Raw genomic sequence first — 27,766 nt, forward strand, 5'->3', positions numbered from 1 at the left:
GGAGAGATTTCGCAGGTCTTTCCTCCCCACTGCTGTCAGACTCCATAATAAAGACTTTAACTGATCAAGCACACACATCCATACATATGCAATAACACTAAGTGCAATAATCCTTTCTGTCATCGTTGTATTTTTACTCAGTTGTATATAGTATTTGTATTTGTATTCTATTTGTATCTTATTGTATATTTATTTTATTTTATTCTACTGTATATAGTATTTTATTTTATTCTATTCTGTACAGTTGTGTACTGTATTTATTCTTATTGTATTCTAATTTTTGCCTCATAACTTTTGCACTGTCCACTTCCTGCTGTGACAAAACAAATTTCCCACGTGTGGGACTAATAAAGGTTATCTTATCTTATCTTATCTTATCTTATATATAGGGTATATATATATATATATATATGTATGTATATATATATATATATATATATATATATATATATATATATATATATATATATATATATATATATATTCAAATGTATTTAAATAAAAGCTACAATTATAGACAAGTGTAGTGCATAAAATATTACAGAATGTTAAAGAATATGCAATAGCAAGTGTTGCTGTCTGCTCGTATTCTCATTGCTTTTTTCAAGCTGTTATAGCACAGAACATGTTCCTCTTTGACAGACACGAATCGTAGGAAAGGAAAACATGTAAGCGCAGCACGCGGACTTTCATCTGTTTACAGGCTCAGTAGGTGGAGGCACAGAGCTGTCAGCATCTTGCAACATTTCCTGCCAACATTTCCTGGTGAAGCAAAATCCCAACACCAACTGAAAGGATTTTACATTCATCTGCACCTTTGTAACTTTTTTTAACCACTTCCACTCAGTGACGTTCAAAACTCTGTGACCATATCAGACATCAGTCCTCCTTTCATGCAAAGCTGAAGACTAGTCAGAAAGTCAGAGGCGGCAGGAGCACAAGATTTTCTGAAATGATGAAATATTTCAGATTCCGCTTTATTTCCAGGTCAGCAATCAGACTGAAGCAGATGTCATCAGTTATGTTAATTCCAGCATTCAGATGATTCTCAGGTGGTTTTCATTTTAATCAGCCTCCGAGAAATATGTATGTGCCTCAAGCTTCCCGCACTAAGCAACAATGGGATTTAGTTTTATTCTTTATTTGTCAAGGACCACTACTGTGGCCATGACTGGTTTCTTAGAAACAAAATCTAAATGAAAAAGGAGACTCTTTAAAGGCGGAGCTTCTGTTGGGAACTTTACTGTAAGCGGCTGATGTGACAGCTGTTTATGTATTCTGAGAAAAAACTGCAACTCGTTTCCATAGTAGCAGTTTTACAAAGTATCCTGAACTGTTGAGATGAGGTGAAACAGTCTAAAGTCCAGTTTTTATTCTGACAAAGAAGGGACTCGGAGTCAACTCATAGGTGGACTGAAGGATTCTAAGGACGTACGCAGCTGGATCAGCTGGGCCCAAAGCACCTGTAGTGAGCACAGCATCAGAAGATCAATGCATCACACTTGGTTCAAATAAAAAACAGAACAGAAAATTCTTTTAAAATGCATAGAAGGCTTTGTAGTAATGCTCTCAGAGGACAAGCAGTGTCTCTAAACCATTTCTTGGAAGGAGACACAAGGAAAACCCCTCAGGCTGCAGGACTCAGAGAAACCAGTTAAAAATCCCCACTGAATAATTCCGGTTAGAGATCAGTGGCAATAGAAAGGTGACTGTGAGGCGACAAACACAAAGGAAAATGAAAAAGAATGCACAATAAGACTTTTCATTACATTTAACAAATTTCAGTTTTCATTATGGACATCTCATTATTGAGATTGCTCTGTTAAAAGCCATCACACTGAATTATCTAACATTGAATTATCCACACAAGTCGACACAAAATAATAATAATAACAATTTAATACTTGAGCCACAAGAAATTGAAATCCTGGCTGAGTTTGGAGCTGAGGAGGTCTCCAAGATATTCAGAGAGGGACAAAACCAAATGACGGCATCTGGTGATGGTGGCCACTGATTTTTCAAACGTGTCTGCTTCAGTGTGGGCTGTTTCGAATGGATTTTGATTTCCTGAATCCGAATACGACAGTTAAAACAGCTGACTGGTGGTCGTTTACACACATCTACATTATTTTGATGAGTTGGATGTCTTTTACGTCTGTTTGTGGCCACTTTATCTAAAAATCTGAAAAAGGGAAGCAGTTACACAGCGGCTATTCTACCACAAATAGACTGACTTTATTTTGAACCCAGCAAGGCCAGATCCAGTCGTTGCTGTTTCATCAATTACCCAGAATATTATGACATGATGTTAGTTTGTTTCATCACTTGGCAACGTGCCTGTTTACAGATGTCTCTACAACCAACCTTATTTATTCAGTGATACATGGCACGAAAGAGGAAAGACACTTCAAATTCTGAGGAACAGTAAATCAAATATATACTCTGCTCAAAAAAATTAAAGGCACGCTTTGAAAGCCCTTCAGATCTAATGGGGACAAACAGCATTCTGGATGTCTGTACTGATATGGACAGCGTGATGTGTTCAGAATAAACCTACAGCGAGTTGAATTCAAAGACGCCCTGAAAATCAAAGTGAAAAAATAATGCAGCGGGCTAGTCCATTTTGGCAAAATCTCAGTAGTTTGCACGGCCCCACATGCTTGTATGCATGCCTAACAGCGTTGGGGAATGTTCCCTATGAGACCACGGATTGTTTCTTTGGGGAGCTCCCCTCAAATCTGGACCAGGACATCACTGAGCTCCTGGACAGTCTGAGGCGCAACCTGGCAGCCACCCATGGACGAAGCATAATGTCCCAGAGATGTCCTATTGGTTTCAGGTTAGGCGAGCGTTATGGGTCGGTCAGTGGTATCAATTTCGCCTGTAGAGATCTGTGCATCCCTCCATGGATATGTTGCCCCAGACGATCATTGGACCACCACCGTTTGACATCGGTGGTATAGCTTTGAAATCGGTGGTGATTGGCCCGTAACACTCGCCTAACCTGAATCCGAGTTAGACTAATGAAGGTTATCTCTCTCATCATGTCAAATGATGTCACAGGTAACACAATGTTCTCCCCACCCTCTTCTGACCTTTTCACGTCTGTCGCATGTGGTCAGGGTCAACCTGCTCTCCTCTGTGAAAAGTACAAGGTGCCAGTGGTGGACCTGCCAGTTCTGATAAGCTCTGGCAAATGCCAATCTGGCTCCATAGAACCAGGAAGTAATCACAGGTCCCACTAAAGGACATTCAGTTCTCAGGCCACTTTCACAAAGTCTGTTTCTGACTGTTAGATCAGACATATTCACACCAGTGTCCTGCTGGAGGTCATTATTGTAACACTGGCAGTGTTCATCCTGTTCCTGCTTGCTTGAAGAAGCAGATACCGGTCCTGCTAATGGGTTAAGGACCTTCTACAGCCCTGTCCAGCTCTCTTACATTAACTGACTGTCTCCTGGAATCTCGCATGCTCTTAAACCTGTGCTGGGACACACAGCAGACCTTCTGGTAATGGCATGTGTTGATGTGCCATCATGGAGGAGGTGAGCTACCTGTGCACCTCTGTAGGGTCCAGGTCTCAACAGCCCAATGCAAAACTATTGAAAAAGAGTCAAAAAAAAAGAAGAGCAGGGAAAAATGTCAGCAGCTGTCACCAACAAAACCATTGCTGCTTCAGGGGTTGTCTCATTGTTGCCCCTCCACCGAACCTGCTGTTAATTCCATAAACACCAAAGCAACTGAAACTAATTAACTTCTGTACTAATTAAAAGACCAGATCAGTGTCCCAGAAGTTTAAATGTCTTGATATATACTCTGTTTAAAAAATGGTATTTTAATTGTTTTGAGCAGTTTACATTAAAGCGTATATTTTAATGTCCATCCATTTGTCTTTGCTTATCCTTTTCAGGGTTGTGGGGGATAGTGGAGTCTATCTCAGCTGTCTTAGAGTGGGAGGCAGGGTACACCCTGGACAGGTCACCAATGTGTCGCAACTATGGGCAATTTAGAGTTTCCAAATAGCCTATCCCCACTAACTGCATGTCTTTGGACTGTGGGAGGAAGCCGGCGGGAACCACACAAACACGGGGAGAACATGCAAACTCCACACAGAAAGCCCCTGGCCTGATGGTGGAATTGAACTCAGGACATTCTTGCTTGCTGTGAAATTGTTCTTGCACCGTGCTGCGCATAATTTAATGTGTTGTTGTTTTTTTTAATGTCTAACTTTACCTTGTAGAATTATAGATTTCCCGCTAAAAGAAAAGTCCAGGTCAGAGTAGAGCTCAAAAGCTCAAGTGATTGATAGTTTGAGAGACTGTCCATCAGAAAATGAGCACCTACTAAAAAATATTCCACTAATTTCTGGTTTCAGTTAGGAACTTTAATCTTAGAACTGACCGACAAACACGTCATGAAAACCAACCAACAAACCATCGGACGTTTTAAGCGCCATTTCTGGTTTCAGTGACTCATAATTTCTAAAGTTTGATAACATGTATCCTGAAAGCATTTTGGCTGAGGACCAGTGATATCAAAACTTCTTTTAATCATTTAGTTCTGTTCTACGTTTACACACTGCCGGTGACACAGACTGAGGTTTGTGACATTTTCGATGAATAAAAGCTCGTTTCACACACAGACTGGTCTGTTACTGGGCCTGAACTGTGTTTTGTTCTGTCCCAGCTGCCAGCTGTGACTTTCTGTCTGCTGCATACAACAGCTGTTATGTCATCTAAACATTGAGTAAACACAGACAAACAAAGGCTGTACCAAGGAAGACATGTTACTGTGTGAAAACAGCAAATCAGAGTACTCTCACAGCTGAAATGCAGCAAAACAATGACTGCCACCGTGCAGGTACAGCAGGAAGAGACTAAGTAGGGCAGTAGGTCGTTTCTGTATGAGACAACTTCCTGAACAACAAACACTTCAACGTGCAAATTTTCATGTGTGAAAAAAACCCATCCATTCACAGCAAAGACGTCCACCTCAACATTTTTCTGCCATCACGCCCACTATCTCATCTAAAAAGTTTCTTGAACTTGCAAACGAGCCAAACTTGCCCAAGCTGTGATTGTGTTAGAGGTGAGTGATAGAGGATTTAGATATTTATTTATTTATTTAGATATTTAGAACATTTACATAATTTTCTATATTGAGACACTTTATTTTATTTTGCTTTTGTGGCTCTTTTTCTACAATAAATATATTGTAAGTAAATCCATCTTTCTTTCTAGGATATCCTAGGTTAGAGGTGAGTGTTAGAGGATAGAGATACTTTTCACCCCAAAAAGCCTAAATATGTAGTTTATTGTTGATTGACTGCTGCTGTGGCGTTCGTGTTCTTCATGTTTCTGGTCTTGGCCACTAGGTAGCAGCATAAGTCCTCAAACAGAAGGCGAGCTGGAACTCGAGGTGACTGTTTACATGTCTGTATGAGCAGCAGCACGTACTTCACAATTTTAACAGAAGCTCTTATTATAAGGAAGGAAGCGGTTTAGTTTCTGAGTATTGATAAGAGTCTTTCTGTTTAATTTGTGCTCTTGTGCAATTTGTCCAATTCTAAGAGTTTTCATCTTGAATTTCAGGGTCTCTAAACTTCACTGAAGTACAGTCACACCCGTTACTGCCGTTTAGGATCCTAATTGAGTAAGACCAGAAGAATTCACTTCAAATATATCTGAAGCGTTGGCTTTTTTTTCCTCTGATGGTCCTTTCACAAATCTTTGTCATCCAAGAGAATCACTTGCTCAAACAAATTCTTGTAAATTTTAAACAAAAATGTTCTCTAGAGAACTTTGAACTGGCTTACAGCGTAGAAAATGACTACAAGGACACTTACAGGAAACTTTCATGACTCTTCAAACTTCTTCAATTTCAAAGAGAAACTCCTCAGACCTCTCACATCTACAAGTTATTTTATTTTAAATATCCCGCACTGTTTGCTGCCCTTACACCACTGCACATACCAAACACAAAGAGCTATTTTGGTTTATTTTACAGAGCCAATAAACAGATCAGTAAGTATTTTGTTTTATTGATCTTTTATTTATTTGGACTTATTATTGCCATTATATTTACAGCATTGGACCGAGCAGCGAAGGAAACTCAGGCACAGGTTAAAGTCCAAAAAAAGTTGTTTTTTTTATTTAACCCAAAAACATAGTTGGTTAAATCATATAAAAGAAATCTAAATCTTGGGTCCATAAAAGATGCCAAAATAACAGAACTCCACTCGAAGTTGCCAACAAACAATACTGGTAACTCAAACAAACTGAGCTAATTAAGTGAGACAAAGGAAAAACTTAAATAGTGGCTGATCAGCCCACAAAAACACAACACACGAAACCTAACTGAAACTAATGTAACGAACTCCAATCCCCCCCATGATCCCGAGTTATGGAATGAGCCAATTTGCTGCTCTCCATATAGGCTTGCTCCGCCCCTTTTCCACCCCTTGGCTCCTCAATCAAGGGACTGCAGCAGCTGCAACTGAGGTAACTCCGAGGAGATTAAATCATACATAACAGTGTAAACTAAAATGTGCGCACTTATTTTAGAGTACAGTGTTATGTATGTGAATTAATTCTAAACCAAAACCAGTTATTCATTGTCCCGTAAATTAATTCCTAAAGAAAGACAAAAGTCAAAGCAGTGTTTTGTATAAGCCTCAAAACTGATATTACCACTGTGTGGCTGTAACTGCAGCCACACAGTGGTAATATCAGCAGCATATTTTTATCCAGTGAGACATTTTGCTTCACTTTTAGATTATTTAGATCATTTACATAATTTTCTATAATGAGCCACTTTTATTTTACAGTGTTTTTGTGGCTCTTTTTCTAAAATAAATATACTGTAAGTAAATCCATCTAACTGCAGTCGATTAATTACCCAGGATAATATTTGAAAAGTGAAAAAATACTAAATTGATATCTCTCTTTAAATCTTGAGCTCTGTTGGTTTCTCTGAGCTTTCTGAAAGCACGTTGCACTCTTTGGGGATCTTGAATGCTCTGTTTTGCTGGTTTCATGGTTAAAGGATATGGGGGGGGGAAGCTAATATTTTGCATGCAAAAATCATTAATACATGAATTAATATAGTGAAGTAAAAGCATAAAGTTGCTCAGAGAGTTAGAGAGAGGGGAACTTTAGGTAAAATAAGTATCAGTGAAACAATAAAGAGCAGCATAAAAGAATACAACTTGCAGGTTTGCAGTCAGATTTACAGGTTTTGGATTTACAGAGCCGTGGTAAAATATTCTGTCTTTTATGAAATCAAAGTGAGATGCAGCATGACTCGGGAGTATCTGCATCTGAAAGCAATTTCATTGACCCAGGATCAGTTTGGAGTCGTGTGTGTGTTCTCAAAATAGGATTGCTGTCTGCATGGGGTGAAAATAAACATTCTTTTTTTATCTGCCGCTAATAAAGTTCATTTGTCCTCAAAAGAATAAAATTCTGTTTGTTTCCACATCAGTTTAGGACTTCTCTGAGGCTTAGACACGGTCAGGATGTAATCCTGGATGAGTTGTGAATCAGTTCAGTTCACTTTCTGTTCTATTTGCTCCAAAAAAAATGAAATCTACTGTCAGCTTAACACTGTTTTCGCTTTAAATAATGTCAAGCTTTTAGCTAAGGGGTTCTCTCTCAAAAAGGACGTCAGTCTTTTGGTCAAATGCAGAGACACGACCAAAGCAAATCCAAGTTTTTCTAATTTTACAATGAAAAAAAACAAACAAACTTGGAACATATTTGTGATATAAAGGCTGCAACTTGGCAACAGTTTTATTGCTAATTGATCTCAACTGGCAATCATGAGCAGAAAAGGCCCAAAAAAACTGTTTATATTGAGCAACATCATCTTCTGAGAGCTCTCGTTATAGTGCCTCAAATCAGAGTGGGGAGGAGGAGGGGTGGATGGGTGATAAAACGTTACAGATCAGTGTTGGCATCTTCAGCCTTTTGTTTGGAATAATCATTATCTTAAAAATCTTAAAATTAAGTTAAGATTAAGATTATAACTCCCCAGCCTTAAAATTTTGTGCATATATATGTAAGCGTACATTACCATGACATTGCCACAACATCAAAGCTTGGTTATAAATTTATATGTATCTTTTTTAACAGTTCAGTTTAAAAAGTATGTCAATCAGAAACAAATAAAACATATTTGTTAATTTGGACATAGCCTCTGGGTCTGAAAACTGAAGCCAAGAGAAAGTGCTTTATACCTGCATTCTTGTTGGCAGCCAGCAGGGGGTGCTTCCTTTCAACAAGGCTACTCCTGAATAAATGTTGCAGTTCAACTTTAAGGCCATCACAGCCTCGGTAAGTTTCCCTTCCTAACAAATGCTGCTGGGTTTTTTTTTTTTTTTTTTTTAGTAAACCTAGGAGCTGAACTCACTAAACTGGGCGTCTTGACCGCATGTGTGCTATTGGTGCCTTTTTGAGCATATTAATGCAATTATTTAACAAATAATGCAGCTTGCTTGTTTTGGTGAGTGAAACGTACTTTATAAAAAAATTTACTTAGCAATAATTAGCATTAGCTTGGCATCCATGCTGCAAACATTGGCAGCATAATTTATGTCTATGCCATCTTTTATATACAGTATATGAATTTAATAAAAAATCCAACTGTATGGAAGTCAGTGGGAAAATTAGCTTATTTCTCACTGTGTATGTGACTTCTATCCTTCTATTCTTTTCTGCTTATCTAACATTTGGTCATGCTAGCAGCAGGCTAACCAGGGTATTTCAGACTTTTCAGTTCCTCCTGGGTGGTCCTGAGGTGTTTCTAGGCTTCTCCACCAGGTTCTGGGTCTATCCAAGGGTGTGTTCCCTTTTGGGTGTACCCAGAAAATCCCTAGGTGGCATCCGAACCAGATGCCCAAACCACTTCATCTGGCTTGGGGTAGCAGCTCTACCCCAAGATCCCTCCAGATATCAGAACCTCTGGTTTCAAATATTATTTTAAAAAGCAAGTTGTTCCTTTCACAAATTGTTCTCCCACTGAGAGTAAAACAAATGCTGAAGCAGGATTTGCTTAGGATCATGGCTACCTTTTGATTGACAACTTGTTTTGTTAGCATTTTTGGGAGGCATTAATCAATTTAAAGAGTACATCAGAGTTGTGTTCCAGGTTTACAATCAGTTTAAAACATCCTGGGAACATGAAGTGAAATCACAGGAGAGTCTTCTTGAAAGTGTCCCTGAAAGAATTGAGCGGCTGCTGAAGGACTTTCCTGGCTGCGCCATCTGTCAGTAAAGAAAAATGACGTCTGACATGATTTTGTCAAGGTCTCTTTACCTCAAATAAACATGGAGAATATGAGGACATCTGGTTGATCAAATTAAAATGTGTCCCTCATCTAATGACACCATCTGGCCCGCTGAGCTGTAAGCTTGCTAATTTATGATTTTTTTTTTTCACTGTGCTCAATGCTAAATCACTGCACATTAAACGCACGGCACTTTCCTGTGACAGTCGACTGAAGTAATTCTGAATGAAACACAGAATCAGATCCAGATCAATCAAGAAGGGATCAATGAGTGGAAAGAGCCTCGTTCTAGGCCAGATTCGAACCTAATCTACTCCTCATGTCTCATGTTATGTAAAGTCAAACACACAGCTTTTAAAACTAGATTTGCATTCGGATTCTTCTCTTTCAGCTGATCTGCAAGGATGCTGCAAGAACATTAGCCAAAGCAGGAGGAGGGAGCACATTCCTCTGATTCAAACAGTTCAACTGTAGCAGGCTGAATTTTCTCAACCTGTAATTTTGGACTAACTAGCAGCACGAGACCTGTGATCTCATTTGTAGTTACAAAGCATTTATTGTTTACAGTATAATTACATGACATGAATAACCCGGCTGTACACATGGTTAATGTGTTAATGCCCTCAATACCCTGGCTTTTATTCTGCAATCACAGACTTATTCACTTGTCTTATTTGATTGTATATTTATTTATGTTTTATATAGTGTATATTTTGTATAACTTGTACAGCACTTTGGTCAATTAAGGTTGTCTAAAATGTGATATGTAAATAAATAAACCTAACTTGGTCATTCCTACCATAAAGTTGGGCATTTTCCCGCTTGTCTGTGGAGATAGGCTCGCTTTTGTATCAGTTTTTAACTTTTTTTTCAGTTTCAAAACATCAAGTTAGTGGCAGCGAGGATTCATAATGAGACTTCACTAACCGGTCTGATGTGAATTATGTCTTTTTTTCTCAGCACTGGTAAAACCTCTCACCCTGCTAACAGTACAGACAGCTGTGGTTCGTTATAGTGCACTGAAGATCATTATTGTGTAGAAAAACAGGACAGGGCAACGTATTTACTTTAAATTGTCCTTGTGAAATTTCAGTATTGGGTTTTAATAAAGTTATTTATTAGTCACCGACATAAAGGAGGCCACACGCACTCTTAGGAAGATGTTTAGTGTTTTATTTTCATTAAGTAAAATAAGGAAACCAAATAACTGTCTGCCAGCAAGTCAGTAAGTATGCAGTGTATGAGTGAGAGCATCCATGTAAAACAATAACACAAAGGTTTGTCAGTCAGTCAGCCTGTATTAGAGCTTCTGCCAGAGCTACACTACACTACGCCCAAACTGCTCAGGTGTGAGGCATCCTTAACGAGGTCAGCTCCACCCACTGATTACCTGGAAGAGACTGGCAGACAGAGCCAACGAGGAAAGTAAAGCATAAAAGGAAAATAAATGAAACTGGCTGCCTTCAATTCAATTTTATTTATATAGCGCCAAATCACAACAAAAGTTGCCTCAAGGCGCTTTATAATGTACAGTAGATGCAGAGAAAAGCCCAACAATCATATGACCCCATATGAGCACGCATATTGGCGACAGTGGGAAGGAAAAACTCCCTTTTAACAGGAAGAAACCTCCGGCAGAACCAGGCTCAGGGAGGGGCGGGGCCATCTGCTGCAACCGGTTGGGGTGGGAGAAGGAAAACGGGATAAAGACATGCTGTGGAAGAGAAACAGAGATTAATAACAGATATGATTCAATGCAGAGAGGTCTATTAACACATAGTGAGTGAGAAAGGTGACTGGAAAGGAAAAACTCAATGCATCATGGGAATCCCTTGCGACCGGTGTGCACTGGTTATATTCAAATGACATCCACTGTAAAGTAATCTGTAACATTACGATTACCCACCAAGGAAAGTAACTTCTAAAAGTGCTTGGCTTCCCAAAAATGGTGAAACAATTACAGGGTAATGTAGTTTGATTTTTTTTAGACTCCTCAAACAGCAGCTCCCTTCATTTTTTATCAAATTTGACCGAGACATGGTGTGTTTGCTGAGGACTTCTTTCAGCGGTGGATTAATACGCACTTCTTCTTCTTGCTTATGTCCTTCATGTCTGCAGTGAAGCACTTGTGGCACTTTCTGTGCTTTAGAAAGCCCGTTACCCTGTTTATTTTATTTCTGCATGAGTAGTTTTGCATCTTGTGTAACAAGACTATGAACCAAAAGCTTCTCTGTGGGTTTTTTGTCCCTGCCTGTCAGCCCTCTTGCATACATACCCTGAAGCATTAATGAACAGAGATCTCGTTGTGAATAATGACACAGAAATGTCAGCATAAAGGCAGTGGCCTCCTTTTTGTTATCGCGTGTGCTGAAATATTGATGAGCCTCTCTTTTTCGCCATTGCCGTCTCAGATATTTGCCTCTGACTGATGAATGCTGGGGCATTTTTCCTGCCAGGCAACCAGGACTGTTTACTGTTAACAAGAGCCGCAATGCAGGCCTTGTTTTTAAAAATCACAAGGGGAGAGGATGGGTAACCATCCTGCGACGTGAACAGTTTGTCACTATTTTCATCTCACCGCGGTCTGTGCCCAGTTTGCCGCTTTCCTCGAGAGCTGCTTTACATGTCGCCTTTGTTTTTAGCTTCTGGAGTCTGGAGGAGACTCATTCTGCTGCTAATTTCACCGGCTCTCCCTCTGTGCTTCATTTGCTGAGCACATCACTACGGCTGTGATTTATCACCACTCTGTGGCTTTCTGGTAATTCCCAGGTGAAACTACCTGTCTTAACAACTGCCTAAAATAGAAGACTTATCACCAAGAAGTAGGCTACAGAGGATGTGAATTTTCCCTCCTGTGTTCATGTGTGCGTTTGGAGTTCATCCCACTGCTTAGAAATCATTTCCCGACAAGATTCACACACTACTGAAAGGGTTTCTCTATTCGTGTCGAGACAAATGAGGGCTCGTGAGTTGCTGCTGAATTAAAAAGATATTTCTGCAGCACATAATCTCTTTCAGTGTGATATGAAAGACCAAAACCGATAAATCATTCACCGAGAGGTGTGCTTACCACCCTTGTTCTTACAAGGGCTCAAACATTAGTAAGGATCTTTTTTTTTTAAAAAGAAGAAGCTTTTCCTCTTCACAAGAAAATGAGGACTGTCTTGTCAGGAGAAGAATTTGCATTAACTTTGAGGGGAGACTGTATTTTTATTTTGTGCATAAAATTCCAGCACAGAAATTTTAAAAAATGGATGGACGCTCCTTTTTGTTCCATTTTACTTCCTGTTTTTGTTTTTCCCTCCAATATGACCGTTTGCCTCACCCTGACTGGTTGTACTGTAGCTCTGTGTGCGTGTAGTACTGTTTCCCATTGTTAAATGTCAGTGAGCTTAAATGTGAGTATAGCTAGTAAAACAAACTTCAGAAACAATAACTTGAAGTAATTTTTTCAGAATAATTTTATCAGTTTCTCACAATGTTGTGGAAGAATTGTGGCCGACCCTCTTTACCGTACTGCTCTCAAAGTCTCCCAACACAGCATTTCAACTGGGCTGAGGTCTGGACTTTGCCTGGGCCTTTGCAACACTTTAATTTAATTTCTTTTTGAGCCATTCTGCTGTAGCTTTGCTCCTGTGCTTTGGCTCATTGTCCTGTTGGGTGAACAGGTTTGGCCTTTAACTGTCACATTTAAATCTGGAATACTTTGGTAAACAGAGGAGTTCATGGTCAACTCAGTGACTGCATTTTATGGCCTGAAGCTCAAGTGCATTTGGGTTATGCAACAGGACAAACCAGTACATCCACCTCTGAATGGCTCGAAAGGGAAAATAAAAAGAGGCCTAATAAAGACGTTCTTGACTTTCTTAGCAGCGCAGTTTCATTAGTGCTTCTCTCTTTGAAGGCTGATTTCCTAATAAAGACCAAACATGAATTAGATTGAGATACCTTTGCATGACCTTAAACAGGTATTCTGTGCCTGGAAATCCTCCAATGTGTCTGAATTAAACCAATTCTGCAAAGACTGTGCCCAAGTAATGTGAAAGACTCATTGCCAGTTATCACAAACACTTGATTGTATACCGTATTTTCCACACTATAAGGCGCACTTAAAATCCTTTAATTTTCTCAAAAATCAACAGTGCGCCTTATGTCTGAATTCTGGTTGTGCTTATTGACCTCGAACCAATTTTATGTGGTACACAGCGCTCAAAAATCTGTCAAATGTTTTAGTACGACTTTGGTAAGCTATGAAGCCGCACCGCTTTGATGGATTGTCGGAGAATTACGGCTGCCGTAGTCAGAAGACTCGCGGAGTAATCTGGGTCCAAAACTCCGCTTCAGGTCCCAAAGTCAAACAAACACTGCGGCATCACTGAGAGTTAAAAACTGTCTAAATTCTTTCATCTTTAATAAAATGATCAGCGTTGCTGCTTTACCAGGTGTAACAATTAAGTTTAACATCCAAGCATCCATGAAAACAGAATGTATTAAATTTAACAGTTAGAAGTTAGCAGGAAGTTAGCAGGAAGTTAGCTCGCTAGTTTCCACCTAAACATGATATAGCATGTTCTGACTGAGAGATTTCTGAAAAAATTAAGACATACAGCTTTGCTTTCACTTCCAACATAAATAAAGACAGAAAACTAAACAGCAGAGACGTTTGTAGGGTTACTGAAGTTGGACTAGCTGGTATATAATAATGTGATGGCTGCTACGTGATTGCTAGCGACACAGCTATGTTAGCATAACATAAACACAGTGAAGCTGTAGGATGAACGCTTATTTTTTTCCACTCGATAAAAGTTAACGTGAGGGTTCCCGATGGTTAGGGACAAATGCAATCGCATGGCAGGATGCTGTAAACGGACCAAACTTCAGTCAGGAGAACAACTGAGAAAATCCATCTACAATACGAGGTTAGTCATTCATATATTGCAACATGGAAATAGAGCAGCTGCGAGAGAATTCAACATTAATGAATCAATGGTACAGAAGTGGAGGAAGCAAGAAGAATGAGTTGAGTAAAGTTTGACGTATCTGTTTGTTTTGCTTAATGTGTCTTATGGTCCGAAAAATATAGTAGTTATTTATTAGGTTTAGGCCTTTTCCACACAGGTAGCATTGGATAGCTTTTATCAAAACATCATTTTATATTTATTCAGTTTATCTTTGCCTAATATTACAATTCGTTTGATGTGAAAGATGTAAGTGTATCAAATGTGGGGGAAAAAAGACATCAAGAAGGGAGCAAATACTTTTTCACAGCGTGAATGTGGCACTCTGATTTCACTGCTGTAAATGTTCAATGGATTTAATTATGTCATCATTGTGTTCTTCTCCGATGGTTTAAAGACACCCAGCTTGAAATTTAGCCACAACAAGATTACTGTTACTTGCATAATTATGGCCTTCAACAAAACAACCTTTCCTGCAGCTTCAGTGTTGCAGACAAATGTCCAAAGCTTTAATAAAATCAGAACAATTTTGTTCTTGGTATGAGATGACCATGAAAGCTGTCAGCCTTTTCTTATCTTGAAATTCCAATAAATTTAAATATGTTTAATATTTGCTTACTTTTTTTTTCTTGACATTATGCAGATAAATTCTAACCACATGAAATTAATTTCAGTCTCTCCATTCTGTCCCAACTATTGCCACTGTCATAGCCACTATGTGCAGTGTCTTCTTTTTCTCGTGGACACACACACATTGGCAGGTCTGGCCAAGGGCAGGCATGCTGCTTTGTTCAACAGTTTTTCTTCTTGGAAATTTCCACCAAGGGCATTTTAGTTGTAATCTTGTAAGCAGTGACCCAGCAAGATTCCTGATCTTTGCAAAATCTCATGACTGTTATGTCATCTTTAGATTCAAGTGAGTGCTAGACCGTCTTTTCAGAGCCTTAAATAGATAATGGACATGACATCAGTGGACTGCAATGCTTTTAGATGCAAATCTTCAATAAATATTATTCTATTAATTCATTATGTAAACTCAGCCCTCAGTTTCAATTTGTTCTAAATCTAGAGAGGACAGAGGGCACTGAAGATGGGCTCTCCCAGCTTTTTAAGGAACCTAGACTGGATTATTTTGTGCTGTGTAAATTCAGAAATGTTTAAATGACGTTCTTAGCAGCGCAGTTTCATTAGTGCTTCTATTATAATCTCTCTTTGAAGGCTGATTTCCATGAACAGGCAGAGCTGCAGTCTCTTTTCCCTTCCATCAATTGGCCAGCACCTCAGCGAGCATGCAAACCCAGTCTGAGTTTCACAGCAGATGGATGAGTGGCAGCAGCATGTATATATCAGCACAGATGGATGGATGCCAGCAGCAGCAGAGAGACGGAGGCAAGGACTTTGCATGTGCTGCTGTTTTGTTTTTGGTTTTTTTTCTTTTGGATCAGACGGAGGCCTCTGGGCAGCTTTTAAATATAAATGAGTTAAGTATTGATGACACTTTAATGATGTATGAGAAAACAAATTGCCAACATCTTTAGTGCTCTTTCTCTGCATGAAGCCATAATGCTGCTCACTGATTCTCACTTCTCTTCTTTACGCAGCTTTGATAACTCTTTCATGGTACGGCTCATCAGCTTTACGACAGTTCTGCACTTCACCTTTGCTCTTGAAAATCAGAACCAATACACTTCTCCATTTCTCAGTCTCACTCTACAAGATTGTGTTAAACAGTCTGGTTAAAAAGGCTGCTGTTCTCTCTCAGGGACCAGCCACCACTCTTCATCCTCTTCATAGTTCCCATCACTTTTTCTTTACTAATACTCTGCACTTTAATACATTCATCAGCTCCTCACAGCACTCCTACCACCTTCTCAGCACATTTCTATCTCTGTCTTAATCACCCTGACCTGCTGAGCATCCTTTCTAAAAACTCCAGCCCCTCTTTACCCTCCACTGATTTCAGAACCTCTGCTGTGCATTGAAGTCTTTAGCTAATCTGTATCTCTTAATCTCCCATACAAGATGATATGATGTGCCAGGTTTCTAAAGACAGTTTGGGCACTTGGGGAGGCCTTTGATTGATGCCCAATCTGCAAATTACTGGGCCGACGGCTCCTTTGGGCCCAGCCACGTGTTTCTCACAATCAGTCCCTTACCCAAAGACATGGGCCCAGGGTGGGGCACTGGTGATCAGTAGATGTTGGCATCATAGGCATATTTTGAGTCACACTTAATTTAGACCCTCAAACAGAACCAGTTTTGCTTTGGAGACCCGACCAGGGTTAAGAAACCCCAGCAACACCCTCCTGGGATCACTCGGAAATGTGAAATGGTGGTGATTCATTGAGGAGGACAAGTCTGAGTCTGAATATCCTGTGTGGGAGGAATAGTGGGGTAAGAGTGGAGCGGATGATTGGCAGATTGGTCCATTCAGCTTCTGCTGTGGTGAAAAAAAGAGCTGAGGGTGAACAGCAGTCACCTGTGTTCATCCATTCACAAATACCCACAAGCTGTGGGTAGTGATCAAGAGGAAAGGATCAAGTGTACAGGCACAGAAATGAGCTTCCTCTGTAATGTGTCTGGGTCAGCCTTAGACACAGGGAGAAGAGCTCAGTCATTTGAGAGGAGCTCAGTGTAGAGCTGCTGCTTCTCACTGAAAAGAACCAAATGAGGTGTTTCTGGCATTTTCAGAGCAGTCTGAGCCTGAGTTTGTGTCTCATCGGGATTAGCCGTGCAGACACTGACCTCATTATTTAAACTTTGGCTATGTTTAATATGGATGTCCACCAGTATATTAGAAAAAAAAAATAGGTCACCTTTAGGCTAGAAAATGATGGTAATTTAGGCTCTGGACATTTTTAAAAAGAAGACTAAGTAGTACATTTTGGGTTTTATTTAATAACATAAAATATAAGTGGAAGATTGTACCATTTTCTGACATTTTGTTCAATTCTCACTTTTTCAAACAGCTGTTTGGGGGGTAAAACTTCAAGGTTAAGCTTTGTTTTGTGATGCAGGCAGACTAAGAGGTTGGGGAATGGATTTTTTCACTAAGGGTTCTCACAGTTACAGAAGTACAAATCAGTGTCTGCAGACACGCGTGACAGTCTTCCATGTGTAGTGTAAGCATAAGCATCTGCCAATGCTTGTCTCGCAGTTTGTCCCCATGTATGTGTGTTTTTGTCTATGTGTGTGTGTGTGAGAGAGTGAGACACTGCAGCCTCTTCTGACCTTGGACGCCCGTGAAGCTGCTGGAAACATGCAGCAGCTCATCAAATATTTACGGCTCCATCTAATTCAGGACTTCATGTGGTCTTTCTTCCTCTGGCCTCGGGCGATTGGCCAGAGGCTGCCAGTGCAGGGAGGAAATCATCTGCTCTCAAGTCCAAACTTACTCTGAACACATGAAAAGCACCAGTCACGCATCATGCCTTTAGGAGCTGTTACACAAGCTTTCTGGGGTTTAAACTGTAGTCGGGTCTGTGCTCTGGAATTTACGTCTGAAGAATGTTTTGGTCTTAAAATGAAATGATTATTATAGTAATAACTGAGATTGTTTTGATGTTAAAATTAAAAATTTTAAAAATCTCAAGCCGGCTCTGTGACTGTAGGGGGAACAATACTGGTCAGATATTAAAATGGACTGAAATGTAATTAGAGATTCATCTCCCCCTTGTGAAATGTAATCATGTGTCACTATTAGATCAATATACCAATTAATGCAATTAGTATGACTTGCAAATCTTGTTTTGCAAGTTGCAACAGCAAAGTGTCTGCAGTTCCTCTAGTGGCCACTAGAGGCTGGCTCCACAGCTCCCGTGTTTAAACCTCACAGCATAAATAAACATGTTTGCAGCCTAGAAAACTGTTTTATTCACTGTAGGCAGTTTCCCCAATTTTGTTTCTTTACAAGGGTTTTTTTTTTTAATAATCCATATAGAGACTATTAACAATTAAAGTGACACTGTTTCCATTTGATTGTGCCTTTTGACAAATAACATGGCCTGCTGTGTGGTACAACCCATGTAAGAAGCTTGTGCTTTTTTTTTTTTTTTTTTTGTTTCTCTTCTCTTTACAGCTTCCCTGCCTGTAGGCTCTGGGTTTGTTATAGTCCATATGTACTCATGTGAATAATAATAAAAATGAATAAATAAATAAAAAGGAAATACAATGTTTTTTGTCTTTGGGCAGGGGGAGCATTGACCCCTGAGGGTTGAAAGCCCTACCTTAGAGACAAGTCCACATAAGTACCTGTTGGGGTGCTGTGATCAGTCAAAACACCGTGGTTCACATTCCCATTCCCGCCTTTTTCCCCACTCACTGTTTAATTTTGTATTCACTCACTTCATGCATTTCCTTTCACTTGCTGATTAGAGTCAGTGACCTAAAACTATTTCATTAGGTTTAGGAAAGTAAAGCACAGCCATTCAAACTTTGCACTGAGAAAAGATGAGTTCAGAGTGACAACACCGTGTAACTAATGGCATCACCCTGTGCACACATACCACTGCTAACTGATCCACCGCAGCTGCTTTGAGAAACTTGCATAGTGTTACATCCTGAGAATGAGAACAGCCTGTGTGCAAACACTAGAACAGGATACCTAACCAAAGCACTTTTAGCCACTGAAAGTTAAAGGTTTAGCATATAAATTCACACAGTTCTGTTTGATTCTTAAGGAAGATGCAACTTCGAAAGTTTTTTGTGACTCTTGCAGAAAAACTTCTCTCTGCACAAGCCCACGTGTAGAATAAGCCTCGTGTCATTAATTAAACTCAATCGAATGAGTTTAGTTTTGTCAAAAGTAGATTTCAGAGCATTCATGGTTATTTGTCACCTGCTAAGTTAACAGCACCAGCTTTATACTTAGCTCTGTACTTTGTAGATGTAGGACAAATATAAATTGCTACTGCCTTAAAGAAGGAGAAGCAAAAACAAGTTACTAGAACAAATAGTTGAAGAAATAAATACGACAATCCTTTTTTTAAAGCTTTTTGTCATAATCATGAGGGCCTCCTCTGCTAAAAAAAATGCCAAGTTTGTGCTCAAATCCTATGCAAATTACAAAAGTAATAGATAGTAATAGATAAATAGGTTGGTGAATGTGAAGAATTGATAGGCAACGGATGTTGAAGAGAACTGACTGATACATTATGAGACGGTTTTGGTTGCATGCAGTTAAACAGCACATGTGGAAAGCGAAAGACAGAATGGATTTGCCTATGTACAATCATGTGATGACATTATTACAAAAAATTGTAATAATAAAATATTATTGATGAAAAGTGTGTGATGTGCAAAGAACTAAGAAGCAGTTAGTTTAAATTTCAGATGGATTTTCACAATGGGTGAAACGCTTATTCAAACTTTAGTCAGGTTTCTTTACAGGCAGCAGCTGTCCTTATGTGTTACAGTTAAACACGTAAAGCGTATACTAAATAAACAAATTCTAATTTGAAAGAATTTACTCAAGTCCGAGCTTTAAATCTCCAGTCTATCAAATGTCACTAAGCAGTCTATAACTTCTCTTCATCCTCTCCTGTCATGCCTATCTTACATCTTTCTCCGTCTCTGAGTGAAGTTACCTCACTCCTTTCTTTCAGGGAAATACCTGTGCCCCCCAGCTGTGTGGAGTCTTTCATAAACTGTTTATGCTGAGTCTGAGTCTGCAGAGGGTCCCGGTGATGTGGAAGACATCATGCCTCGTCCCTGTACCAAAGATGCCACGTCCCAGTGGCCCCCAGGATTACAGGCCCGTGGCATTGACCTCCCACATCATGAAGACCCTGGAAAGGCTCATCCTGGACCAGCTGTGACCCATAGTAAGACCACACCTGGATCCCCTTCAGTTCGCTTATCAGCCTCGTCTCGGAACTGAGGACGCCATCATCTACCTGCTCAATCGTGTCTACACCCATCTGGACCAGCCGGCGAGCACTGTGAGGGTCATGTTTTTTGACTTTTCCAGTGCTTTCAACACCATCAGGCCGACCCTCCTGGGTGATAAGTTAGCAGCGATGCAGGTGGATGCTTCTCTGGTGTCCTGGATTGTTGATTACCTGACAGGAAGACCACAATATGTACGTCTCCCACAGTGTGTGTCTGACAAGGTAATCAGCAACACAGGGGCACCACAGGGGACTGTCCTCTCCCCCTTCCTCTTCACCCTCTACACCACAGACTTCAGCCACTGCACAGAGACCTGCCATCTTCAGAAGTTTTCTGATGACTCTGCGGTGGTTGGATGCATCAGCAGGGATGATGAGACAGAGTACCGGGCTGTGGTCGACTCCTTTGTCACGTGGTGTGAGCAGAATCATCTGCAGCTCAACGTGGCAAAGACCAAGGAACTGATCGTGGACTTCAGGAAGACCAGGAAACACTTGACCCCTGTTTCAATTCAGGGGGTCAGTGTTGACATTGTGGAGGACTATAAATACCTTGGAGTACACATTGACAATAAACTGGACTGGGCTAAAAACACCACAGCACTTTACAGGAAGGGCCAGAGTCGTCTCTATTTTTTGAGGCGACTGAGGTCCTTCAACATCTGCCAGAAAATGCTGAGGATTTTCTATGAGTCTGTTGTGGCCAGTGCGATCCTCTATGCTGTTGCATGCTGGGGGAGCAGGCTGAGGGTCGCAGATGCCAACAGACTCAATAAGCTAATCCGTAAGGCCAGCAATGTTGTGGGGATGGAGCTGGACTCCCTCAAGGTGGTGTCGGAGAGGCGGATGCTGTCCAAGATAAAGACAATGTTGGATAACACCTCCCACCCACTCCATGACATGCTGGTCAGTCACAGGAGCTCGTTCAGTGAGAGACTGAGATTACCGAAAAGCACCACTGAACGACACAGGAAATCATTCCTGCCTGTGGCCATCTCCCTGTACAACGCATCCACTTAACACACTGTTTGCTGCTATAACTACACATGTTTCTTGTTCAGCTATTTATTTATGAGTGACTTATGTATGTATGTATATATATATATGTATATATTGTACTATTCTTAGTTAGTGTATTGTCTGTCTTGTCTTAATGTTGGTTTATAATGGAGCACTGTAACAAAAAATAATTTCCCCCAGGGATCAATAAAGTATTCTGATTCTGATTCTGATTCTGAAATACAGCAGCTGCACCTTTAGCTAGCAACACACTGTGCGACAAACTACACACAAACTGTGTTTACTGATGTTTGTTGAGCTGATAGAAACATTACATTTAAAATTACCTGCTGAAAGACTGTGACCACAATGTATGGACTGCTGTTCTGGATTGTTCTAGCCCTCTTTAACCGAGTCCAGGGCAATTAATGCATTAATCATTTATTTTTTACCTTTTTCATCTCTTCCTTGCGATAAGCCCGTTGCTGAATGCACAAATACGATTGTCTTGTGTTACTGTTTCCTTCATTTAGGTTCAAATGGGTTTAATACTGGGAGGGAGCTCAGTGAAGTGAATTATCTGTAGATATACATAAATATTGTTAGTATCTGTAGAACATATAGATATTTATTTAAAAACATAGGAAGCAAATGTAAAAAACCTGTCAGAAAAATAAATACTCAGAGTACAGATACATGAACACTCTAATTAAGTACAGCAACAGAGTATTTGTACCTAGTTATCTCTGTCTTTTATATACAGTCTATGGCTGTGTGAGGCAGAAGAAAGTTTTAAATTTCATGCTCCCTGAAATTTGTTATTCTTTAACAGGCACAGCTTCCACACTCACCTCTCCCACCCACTCCCACTCCGTCCCACACCATGACTGTAAATGTGTTCTGACACCGTTTCCATACAGATTTAAAGGTGTTATCACTGTCTCTACTTTTGGTACCTTGCAGAGTAAACCTGAGTTTGGGTGACAGAAAAGATGGAGATGAAAGCTGCTTCACACATTGGCAAGCTCCATCTGACAGAAATACTGTGAGGTGACATGAGTGTGAGCGCTTTTATTCCCAAAGCAAGCGACGGGATTAAAGAGGAAAAGATTAATCACTCATGATTGTAGCTTCCTGTGAACGGAAACCATTTGTACTTCAGTTTTCAGCAGGTTTTGTAATCCAGCTCTGTTCACATGAATGTGCTAAGTCAAACTGCAAACTCTGGAGGGCTTTTTGATTTTATTCTCAGAGTAAATGTCTTGTCTGATAGTAAAATATCCAATCTTAGCCTTATCAGAGTTTTTTTTCCCATAAGGTTCATCTTAAATCTTTTCATGTGCACAGCAACGTAATGAATGTGGTTTATGGCCATGCTAGCATTAGTGTTTATGCTGAATAATCCAAAAGCTAATTGATGCTAAATGGTGCAAATGCAATGTCTCTCTGTTTGCGTTCTTTTCGCATGTTACATTCAACATACGTTGCCCTAAGTAACTTAATTTGAATATTGTTTGAATCACCACTAAATACAGAAAGAAGAATTTGAAAAAAGAGGCCTGGGAGGAAATCATCCATGGGACGGGTTTTTACCAGTTAGAACGAGCAAAAATCTGATCTATGGGGAGGCTTGTGTCTCCCAAAGACACCAACAGCACAAACACAGTCAAGGGGTCAAGTTCAGTAACAGGAATCAACGTGGCCACACCACAAGTTTAAGGCCTAACATCATCTGAATGAACAAATGATTAACAACAAAATAAATAAAATTCATAAAATTAACTTGATAAAAGATATTTGTGACACTGTAAAAATATTTATTTCTTCTGTAGTTGATGTCTGAACATGGGAGTCTCACGTGGCCACTAGAGAAAGTGGCGTTGCTTCTTCTTTAACTCGGTGCGATGGGCAATAATGTGTTCATGCTAAAATGTCAAACGGAAAATCATCTTTTTTTATTCCGACTGAGAAAATTATCTCCGAATTCAGTCATTATCTATAAAATTCTAAGAATGAAGTGACTCACATGCTGTTTGTTACTTTGTTGCTGACAGTTACTTGCTACTAGATATTCAGAGCTCCCGTTGCCTAGGTAACCTGCTAATGTATTTTACCACCCTGCAATATATCAGTTAATGCTGTCCCTCACTGGTAATCACTTCAAAGTCCACCTCGAAGTTAAGAAAAGTTGAATTCGAGACTCGTCCACTACATGTTGCCATTTACGTCACTTTTAGTTACTTCCTGTGAGGACGCTTATGTACTCCACAATAAACAACCTTGGGCTTCACAAATCAGATGCTTGTGTCACCTTCACCAGGCCTGACAATAAAAATACACATTTTTACTTTTGTCTAATCATCTTCATCAAAACTGCAGATTAATGTGTAAATATGAGTATTAATATAGCCGCAGTAAACATTGATAATATTGTAACTGCTGCTTCTTGTTCGTCTTCTTCTTTCAGCTGCTCCCTTCAGGAGCCAGCACAGCACGTCATCTGCCTCCATCTCACCCCATCCCGACTATCATTTCCTCTGTCATGCCAACCATCTGCATGTTCCCCTTCAACACGTCCGTTAACCTTCTCCGTGGGCTTCCTCTTTTCAGCTCTACCAAATTTCATGAAACAGAGCAGTGGTGCATCTTTCTTGGTCATAGTGATACTAGTCAAAGTCAGATTGATTCAAGAATTGAATGCCTCAATTAAAAATCAGCCATACGAAGGCTTTAGTTGGGATACATGCTTATTTATACTGATGCAGAGGATTTTAAGAAGAATATGTATTTGCAGCAGAGCACACACTGTTTTTGAACTTTATCCTGCTATTTTCCATTATACAGTAGATTAGCGCTAATGCTGGGTTTGCTTATGATTGCATGCATATACACACAGTCAGAGAACCTGGTGACCAGCATGTGTCCACATCCCTTCAAAACTTAAATACGCACATGTACAGCCAACACCACCTCACTGATTTTGTTTCACTGCTGTGCTCAGCTGCTTCTTGTCTTTTTAGTCTCTTCTGATCCCTTGATTGTAATTCAGCGGTGGAGGTGAAGGGCAGATGGAGGCAATGGGAAGATCTGCAGTGAGGAGAAAACAGAGGAAGAGGTTTCCTCAAGTGAAAGGTGTGATTAACAGCGAGGTTGAAGGTGACTCTGAGAAAAAAAAAAGAAAAGGAGCTGAGAGAGTGTAAGGATTTGTGCGTCAGTGGAAGTGAAAGTGCAAAAGAGAAAAGCAGAGGAGGGAGGTGATGTGTCGACAAGACGTTCGCTGCTGTTAACATCATGTTTTTGTGTCTGCGTGAGAACAGAGTGAAGACAAAAGCCACGGGAAGAGTTCAAAGCTCAGCCTGTCATTATTCAGATGTCAGGCTTTATTGTTTTCTTTTGTGAGCTTTTATGGAGAAATGTTAAGTCTCTCATCTCAACCACTAATCTACAAAATTAATTACACAGATTTACAGCACTGTGGTGCAATAGTCACAAACTGCCTTTCAGTCAGGACCACTTCAGTCCAAACAACATTGTTCCACTTTTCCACAGTTAAGGCCGAGCATGCAAATTAACCTTAAGTTCAGTGCACCTTTTTCCTTTACAGCTGTAAGCTTTCACCTTTTAGTTCAGCCTGAGGTCGACCCATGTGGTAACTCAAGAACGAGCCAATGTAGGTTTTTCAAATTCCTCCCATAGGATTTATCTACCAAGAATCTCAGATGAGTTTGAATCCAGGAGTTTTGTAATTTCAGAAAATCTTGTGATTACAATAACTCAAACAAGGCAATGTAGGCTTTGTAAATTCATCCCATAGGTCAATCTACCAGGTCAGCTTTTAGAAAAAACACCTTGTGCTTTTCAACTTTATGCTATAGGTGCTGTTAGAGTGTTAGAGGCTGTTATAAATGCTAATACTGATAGATCAATAAATAGCCAGTATTGGGTGATAATATTGGCCTTCAACAAATCACTCAGGCTCTCTAAAATGATATAGACTGAGCCATCAAAACTGCAATCTGCTCTTTTCAAGCATGAGTTTGGCTCCTGGCTAAAACTGAACAAACGTTATGCTCAGTTTGTCTTGATTAAGAATATGAGCATGTCTGAAACTGTTTATCCAATCATCAAATCATCCGATCATTCATTACTTTTATGGCATTTGGGAAAGTCTTATAAAGTGAGCCAAAACTGCCAAATGCAACATCTAATAGACGATTTTTTAAAGTCAAATAAAATGATCTATGGAATATGTTCAGTGACAGCACACAACTGCAAAATGTTGCTGCAAAGCTCTGCATAGCACCTACAGACTACAGACACACAACCATGCTGGGAGTTTAATAGAGCACTTAATCACTCGGATTCTTGGTCAAACAGCCTTTGCAGAGCTGTCAGATGTATCTGCTGCTTGAACTCTGGGACGCACCAATGTGAGCGCAGATCTGAGCAGCTGTTAATCGCTGAGTCTTCGTCTTCCTTTCCTTGGGCAGTCATCCCGAGTCAATTTAGATTTTTTTTCACAGGGTTTGAACTTGAACTGAACTTCAAAAAACTTTAAATGTTATTGAAATCTTCAGCAGTTTTCTTATATTCTTATACACAGAGCTAAATCCATTCCCCACTGTGTGTTTACATTGGACTCAGAAAAGATGCTGAGCTTAAAGAACTCAGAATAAGCAGGGAGTAAAAACCCATCTATAACTCACACACCTGTGATCAGCAAAATGAAATCTACTTCAACTGACAGGACGTGCCTTGGGGTTTTCCCCTTGTCAGCAAGAATTAGGGTTTTGTCATGAACAGCCAAGGACCAGACAAGACAAGCAAACTTATTTTTGGAAGATGAATTATCTTATTACAGAAACATCCATGAGTGAGATATAACCAAAAGACTGGACTGTTAATGTAAGGTAGTCTTGACTTCATCATTCGATGTGTGGCAGTACTAAATGTGTTTGCATAATTCAAACAAATTCATGTAAAAAGTAAAATGCATTCATACAATTTGTGATAGGAACACACCATCACTATGATGGCAGCGTAACCTGAAGCCAGGTGATGCGTCTCATTTTGTAAACCAAATAGTGGGTATAAAAACACAAAGCCAAATATGCAGTAGAGGATTGTGTCACTGTAACTGTGAACTGTGTTTTTGTCCTACAATGAATTAGTTCATTGTGCGTGTCCTCATTCCTGGGGCGTCACTTCGTACAGCTTTACTGCTAATGTGGCTAATTTACAGACAAGGCGTCCTTAAGCATTTGTGCTTTGATGCATCGAGTTATGGCATAACTAAGAGTGATGTGATACTCACAATGCATCATTGTCAGGGTAACTATTATTCAATTCAATTCAATTTTATTTATACAGCGCCAAATCACAACAACAGTCGCTTCAAGGTGCTTTATATTGTAAGGCAGACCCTACAATAATAGATACAGAGAAAAACCCAAGAATCATATGACCCCCTATGAGCAAGCACTTTGGCGACAGTGGGAAGGAAAAACTCCCTTTTAACAGGAAGAAACCTCCAACAGAACCAGGCTCAGGGAGGGGCGGGGCCATCTGCTGCGACTGGTTGGGGTGAGAGAAGGAAGAAAGGATAAGACATGCTGTGGAAGAGAGACAGAGATTAATAACAAGTATGATTCAATGCAGAGAGGTCTGTTAACACATGGTGAGTGAGAAAGGTGACTCTCCCTCCCATTCTGCTTTTGAATACTCTAGTAAGCCTGCAGTGTGAGAGCGAAGTGCTCTAATAGGGTGATATGGTACTACAGGGTCATTAAGATAAGATGGCGCCTGATTATTTAAGACCTTGTATGTGAGGAGCAGGATTTTGAATTCAATTCTGGATTTAACAGGAAGCCAATGAAGGGAAGCGAATACAGGAGAAATATGCTCTCTCTTTCTAGTCCCTGTCAGGACTCTTGCTCCAGCATTTTGGATTAGCTGAAGGCTTTTCAGTGAGTTTTTAGGACATCCTGATAATAATGAATTATAGTAGAAGTAATAAATGCATGAACTATGAAGGAGAATATTTTAACCTATTGTACGCAGTGCCAAACCTAAGTGAGACATCCATGATGCCTAAGCCTAGAACCCAGAAGAAAAATCTTCTGGGAAAAATGTCAATGTTCACATTTTGGACAGAGAAGACAGATGGTTGAAAGAGGAGTGAAAGAAGCCATCTATGTCCACTGTGAGCGACCATCTTTGAACAGAGGTGGTATTTTAAGACACCAACTATCTGCCATCTATAATAAGACGCTTTAACACTCACTCACATCCTGGTCCATTTGACCTCAGTAAATCACATAATAGGGTGGGGCTAGGTTTCACAATGGGTTCACCTGAAACCTTAGCTTATTGTGAACCACACCCATTTTCACACCTTGGCTCGTGTGGTTAGGTAGAGGGTCAATAGGGGGTCCATGACCCTCTTGGGACTCTCCACCAATTGCTCTTAGAACTGAAGAAGCTTCTCAGATGAGAGGTGAAACATCTTCAAGGAAACTTAAAGAAGTCCAGACGCTTTTCTTTCCAAGCTCCTTAGACTACGATTAAAGCGACAAGCCAAGAGATCACAGAAAAACACACTAGAGAAGAGCTGGGCTACACTAACTGAAAAGAGT

The 27,766-nt window shown here is 40.0% G+C and overlaps 1 long non-coding RNA gene across 1 annotated transcript; it reads left to right on the plus strand.

Annotated features, from left to right (window-relative positions):
• The first annotated feature begins 6,466 nt into the window (after positions 1 to 6,466).
• LOC145432406 (uncharacterized) lies at positions 6,467 to 10,091 on the plus strand. The gene is made up of 3 exons (XR_013912692.1): positions 6,467 to 6,500; positions 8,255 to 8,333; positions 9,678 to 10,091. It is a non-coding gene; the product is annotated as an uncharacterized LOC145432406 (long non-coding RNA).
• The last annotated feature ends 17,675 nt before the right edge of the window (positions 10,092 to 27,766 follow it).

The sequence above is a fragment of the Astatotilapia calliptera genome, chromosome 12, assembly GCF_964374335.1.
Source record: "Astatotilapia calliptera chromosome 12, fAstCal68.1, whole genome shotgun sequence".
Classification (NCBI taxonomy): domain Eukaryota; kingdom Metazoa; phylum Chordata; class Actinopteri; order Cichliformes; family Cichlidae; genus Astatotilapia; species Astatotilapia calliptera.